The 6295-nt window shown below is 45.1% G+C and overlaps 1 protein-coding gene across 1 annotated transcript in view; it reads left to right on the forward strand.

The window, feature by feature from the left end:
* Positions 1-6295, forward strand: part of HSD17B6 (hydroxysteroid (17-beta) dehydrogenase 6) — a 45983-nt gene that overhangs the window by 682 nt on the left and 39006 nt on the right. The gene's annotated exons all lie outside the window — the stretch shown is intronic.

Consider the following 6295-nt stretch of genomic DNA (forward strand, 5'->3'; position numbering starts at 1 on the left):
GGCGGGGCGGGGCGGGGCGGGGGGCGATCAATCGCTTGAGCCTGGGAGGTCAAGGCTGTTGGGAGCCGTGATAGTGCCGCTGCACTCCAGTCTGGGCAACAGAGGGAGACCGTGTCTAAAAAAAAAAGTTTTGGAAATTAGTTCTGCATGGAATTTCGTGAATTACTAGATCCAATATGTGGAAATAAGCAAATATCAACCAAATGAGAAAAGCATAGGCTATTTATTCAGAGCTTACTATAGCAAGGGAGTCAGCCATCATCACTTGCATTTGGTAGGGACTCAAAGGCAGGCAGAGGAGTAGGAAAGCTTTATGAAAAAGGGAAGCCGTCAAGGTGTTCTTTGATTGGAGGGTGTTGGCATGGAGAAGCTGTACCTGGGCTAACGAGTAGTAGGATGCGGTATGTGATTGGTTTAGGGGTGGATGTTTGGCTTTCTTTGGTTGGACCTATGTTAGAAGCTGTGACAAAATTAAGGAAGCTGTAAGATACTAGTTAAGGCATTTGGGCCCATTGCTACAGGGGTTGTTGTTTGGCCTCCAGTATCATCATTAGAAATAAAAGTTTGATTTTCTACAAGTCTGACTTGTAGCAAGCTTGCTTCCTGTGCTGTTTATTATAGATAAGGGGGTTGGTTTCTGCTGTTCATATATTCAGTCTCTCAAATAGAGCGCCCAGGTATAAGAAAAGAATTATAGGAGGCTTGCAGAATCATGGAGAGCTTTACAAGAATGAAGGGAACCCATTTGCTATTGATGTGCAGATCTGCCAATCACTCTTTTTTTTTTTTTTTTTTTTTTGAGTCGAAGTCTCCTCTGTGGCCCAGGCTGGAGTGCAGTGGTGCCATCTCGGCTCACTGCAAGCTCCGCCTCCCAGGTACAGGCCATTCTCCTGCCTTAGCCTCCCGACTAGCTGGGACTACAGGCGCTGGCCACCATGCCCGGCTAATTTTTTGTATATTTAGTAGAGACTGGGTTTCACCGTGTTAGCCAGGATGGTCTCGATCTCCTGACCTCGTGATCTGCCCGCTTCGGCCTCCCAAAGTGCTGGGATTACAGGCATGAGCTACTGCGCCCGGCCAAGATCTGCCCATCACTCTTACTATGTAATGATACCTATGGCAATTGTGGGCTAGAGTGGGCAGTCACGTGAATTAACATGTCACATGAAAACCATAGTTTTATTTTATTTTACTTATTTTTTTGAGACGGAGTCTCGCTTTGTCGCCCAGGTTGGAATGCACTGGTGCAATCATGGCTCACTGCAACCTCGGTCACCCAGGCTCAAGCAATTCTCATGCCTCAGCCTCCCAAAGGGCTAGGATTACAGGTGTGTGCTGCCACGCCCAGCTAATTTTTGTATTTTTAGTAGAGACAGGGTTTCACTAGGTTGGGCAGGCTGGTCTGAAACTCCTGGCCTCAAGTGATCCACCTGCCTTGGCCTCCTAAAGTGTTGGGATTACTGGTGTGAGCCACTGCGGGTAGCTTTGCCTTGTACTTTTATCTTATGAAGATACTTTCTCTCCTTAAACCTCATGAACCAACTTCTGCTGGCTTCAAACTTCTGCAGCTTTCTCACCTGTCTCAGCTTTCATATAATCAAAGAGGGTAGCCTTGCTGTGGGTGAGGCTTTGGCTTAAGGGAAGTTATGGCTGGTTTGATCTTCTATTCAGCCTACTAAAAGTTTCTCCATATCAGCAATAAGGGTGTTTCACCTTCTTATCATTTGTGTGTTCCCTGAAGTAGCACTTTTAATTTTCTTCGGGAACTTTTCCAGGAAGGAACTTTTCCAGGCCAGGCCTGATACCTCACACCTGTAATCCCAGCTCTTTGGGAGGCCAAGGTGGGTGGATCGCTTGAGTCAGGGAGTTCAAGACCAGCTTGGGCAACATGGCAAAACCCTGTCTCTACCAACCAAACCAAAGAAACAAAAAAGTCCAGAAAAATTAACAGGGTGTGGTGGCATGCATCTGTGGCCTCAGCTGTTCAGCAGGCTGAGGTGGGAGGATCGCTTGAGTCAGACAGGCAGAGGTTGCAGTGAGCCAATATTGTGCCATTGCACTCCAGCCTGGGTGACAGAGTAAGACCCTGTCTCAAATTTAAGGCCGAGTGCAGTGGCTCACGCCTGTAATGCCAACACTTTGGGAGGCCAAGGTGGGAGGATTGCCTGAGTCCAGGAGTTTGAGACCAGCCTGGGCAACATAGCGAGACCTCATCTCTATAAAAACTACAAAAATTAGTCAGGTGTGGTGGTGCAGGCCTGTGGTGCCAGCTACTTGGGAGGCTGGGGTGGGAGGATCACTTGAGCCCAGGAGGCGGAGGGTGCAGTGAGCCAGGATTGGTACACTGCACTCCAAGCTGGGCAACAGACTGAGACCCTGTCTCAAAAAAAGAGAACTTTTCCTTCATATTTACAACTTGGCTAACTGCTTGGTGTAAGGGGCCTAGGTTTTGGTCTGTCTCAGCTTTCAACATTGCCTTCTCACTAAGCTTAATCATGTCTACCTTTTGATTTAAAGTAAGAGGTGTGGGGCTCTTTTCTTCACTTGAGTACTTAGAGGTCATTGTAGGGTTGTTAATGGGCTTAGTTTCAATATTGTTGGGTCTCAGGGAATCGGGAGGCCTGAGGCGAGGGAGAGAGAGAGGAGAACAGCAGACTGGTGGAACGGTCAGAACACACACAACATTAATTGATTAAGTTTGTCTTCTTATATGGGCACAGTTCGTTGCACCCCCAAACAATTACAATAGTACATCAAAGATCACTGATCACGGATCACTGTAACAGGTACAATAATAATGAAAAAGTTTGAAATATTGCAAGGATTACCAAAATGTGACATAGAGACATGAAGCAAACACATGCTATTGGAAAAATTGCACTAATAGACTCACTCTATGTAGGGTTGCCACAAAGCTTCAATGTGTAAAAATGCAATATCTATGGAGCATAATAAAGTGAAGCACAATAAAATGAGGTATTCCTGTATATAGCTTTTACCATGATGTCAGGTACCATTTTATGAATTTATCCCTCATGAGAACTCTATGTGATAGGTGCCAACATTATCCCTATTTTCTTTTTCTTCTTTTTTTTGAGACAGAGTCTTGCTCTGTCGCCCAGGCTGGAGTGCAGTGACTCGATCTCTGCTCACTGCAAGCTCCGTCTCCTGGGTTCACGCCTTTCTCCTACCTCAGCCTCCCGAGTAGCTGAGACTACAGGTGCCCGCCACCACGACTGGCTAATTTTTTTGTTTGTTTTTTTTAGTAGAGACGGAGTTTCACTATGTTAGCCAGGATGGTCTCGATTTCCTGACCTCGTGATCTGCCCACCTCAGCTTTCCAAAGTGCTGGGATTATAGGTGTGAGCCAGCGCACCCGCCCTCCTTTTTTTTTTTTTACCCTTTTCCTGTTTAGAAAAAAAAAGTGCAGCTTGCTGCCAGCACTCATTTAATTTTACATAAGCACACTCTTTGAGGCTGAAACAAATCTGACTGATTTTCAATGTCAAAATAAAATATAAAAACTGTTCTTGGACTGACTTCCTTCCTTCCTTCCTTCTTTCTTTTTTTTGAGATAGAGTCCCACTCAGTCGCCCAGTCTGGAGTGCAGTGGTGCAATCTTGGCTCACTGCACCCTCTGCCTCCCGGGCTCAAGCCATTCTCCTGCCTCAGCCTCCCGAGTAGCTGGGATTACAGGTGCTCGCCAACATGCCTGGCTAATTTTTGTATTTTTAGTAGAGATGGGGTTTCACCATGTTGGCCAGGCTGGTCTTGAACTCCTGACCTCAGGCGATCTGCCTGCCTCAGCCTCCCAAAGTGCTGGGATTACAGGTAGGAGCCACCGTGCCTGGTCTCTTGGAGTTATTTCTAAACAGAACTAACATTAAAGTCATTGGAATAATTAGAATCATTGTTTTGGAAAAATCGGGTTCATCAAACAAATCTTCGGCCAACAATTGTTCAAGAATGATGTTAACATCATACATAGGAATTCAGCATTTTCTAGGATTTGACAGTTTTAGTGACCAGAATTACTGTATTTTGTTAAGTGGAAATACCACTACTGAAAATAGAATGCTGTGTCTTTTGTTTCCAAACATTATACTAGAGCAATGTGAAAATAATAATAACAGTGAGATATTTCACAGCAAAGTTATCTCTGGATAAATGCTGCAGCTACAAGTGCAGCCGGCAAGTATTCTTGGGGCAAATGGGAAAAGGGAAAAGGGCTAAATTTAAAATTTGTTGTTATTTTTATTTTTTGTAGAGATGGGATCTCACCATCTTGCCCAGGCTGGTCTCGAACTTCTGGGCTCAAGCAATCAGCCCACCTCGGGCTCCCAAAGTGCTGGGATGACAGGCATGAGCCACCATGCTCAGCCTTTTCCTATTTTAAAGAGGGGGGATATGCAGAGAACTTAAGTAAATTTGTCCAAAGTCACACAGCTGGTAAGTGGGTAAGTGGGAAAGACATTAAGCAGAGAATCAGAAAAATTGGCTCTAGAGTTTGTGCGTTTAACCCCAAAACTATATGCTGTATCTCTACAGGGAGTCATTGGGAAGGTTAAATGAGATAAACTAAGGAACGTCTGGCACACACACTCAATAGTTCAGAACCACTCAATGTGAGAAAGCTATTATATCTTTTTTTTTTCTTTTGTGAGACAGAGTTTCACTCTGTAGCCCAGGCTGAAGTGCAGTGGCACAATCCTGGCTCGCTGCAAGCTCCGCTTCCCTGGTTCATGCCATTCTCCTGTCTCAGCCTCTGAAGTAGCTGGGACGACAGGTGCCCACCACCACGCCCGGGTAATTTTTTGTATTTTTAGTGGAAACGGGGTTTCACAGTGTTAGTCAGGGTGGTCTCGATCTCCTGACCTCGTGATCCACCCACCTCAGCCTCCCAAAGTGCTGGGATTACAGGCATGAGCCACCGCGCCCGGCCGAAAGGTATTATATCTTAAAAGTGCCCTGGGCCGGGTGAGGTGGCTCACGGCTGTAATCCCAGCACTTTGGGAGGCTGAGGCGGGCGGATCACGAGGTCAGGAGAACAAGACCATCCTGGCCAACATAGTGAAACCCCATCTCTACTAAAAATACAAAAATTAGCTGGGTGTGGTGGCACGTGCCTATAGTCCCAGCTCCTCGGGAGGCTGAGGCAGGAGAATCACTTGAACTAGGGAGTCGGAGGTTGCAGTGAGCCGAGATGGTGCCACTACACTGCAGCCTGGCTGTGAGACTCCGTCTCAAACAAACAAACAAACAAACAAACAAAAAAGTGCTCTGGCATAGAGGCCTTTATCTCAAATGCCACTGGGAGGCGGTATCATCATTCAGTTTGTTTCCCTTTGTGCTTTCATCCACATAGGTGCAAACCCCTTTTCTCCTTCAATCCTTTCACTACCTGGCTCTCCCATCCTTTTAAGTCTTTTTTGGGAGGATATCTATCAGCCTCAAGTTTCTCTCATGTTGTTTGCAGACTTTGACACTTGCCTCACGGATTGCCTGTATAGTTTAAGTCCTATTGTTATTCTGGATGTTTTTGGCATTTAAAAGGATGATCTGTTCTGTAAAGATATGGTTGATTCAGTCATTCATGAATTCATTCATTTATTCCACAAATAGTGATGAACGTATGTGTTGGGCACTGAGATGAACTGTGGGGAAAATAATTAATGACATGGTTTCTGCCTCTGAGAAAGTTATAGCATACTGGGGGCAACAGACACAAATAAAAAAGTGTAATGAATGAGCCAGGCGTGGTGACTCATGTCTGTAATCCTAGCACTTTGGTAGGCTGACTCAGGTGGATCACTTGAGCTCAGAAATTTGACACCAGCCTGGCCAACATGGCAAAACCGCATCTCTACAAAAAATACAATAATTAGTGTGGCATGGTTGCTCATGCCTGTAGTCCCAGGTACTCGGGAGGCTGAGGTGCATTGCTTGAGCCCAGGAGGTCGAGGCTGCAGTGAGCTGTGACTGCGCCACTGTACTCCAGCCTGGATGATAGAGTAAGACCCTGTCTCAAAAAAAAAAAAAAAAAAGAAAAAAAGAAACTTGAATTTAGAGTCTGATTTCTAAAAAAAAAAATGCTCTGTCTCCAATGCCTCACATTTCTAATTATCTAACGATATATACGATGTGTTATTCTGCACAATGACCCTATGTTAACAACAACAAAAACACGAATAAATAATTTCAAGAATACTTTTATTAAGAAGAAAACCATGTATTTTAGAAAACTGTGTGACTTTATGTTTATCACATGAGAAGGCCCATAACACCTGAATCCCAA

The sequence above is a fragment of the Mandrillus leucophaeus genome, unplaced genomic scaffold (assembly GCF_000951045.1).
Source record: "Mandrillus leucophaeus isolate KB7577 unplaced genomic scaffold, Mleu.le_1.0 Scaffold332, whole genome shotgun sequence".
NCBI classification, from domain to species: Eukaryota; Metazoa; Chordata; class Mammalia; order Primates; family Cercopithecidae; genus Mandrillus; species Mandrillus leucophaeus.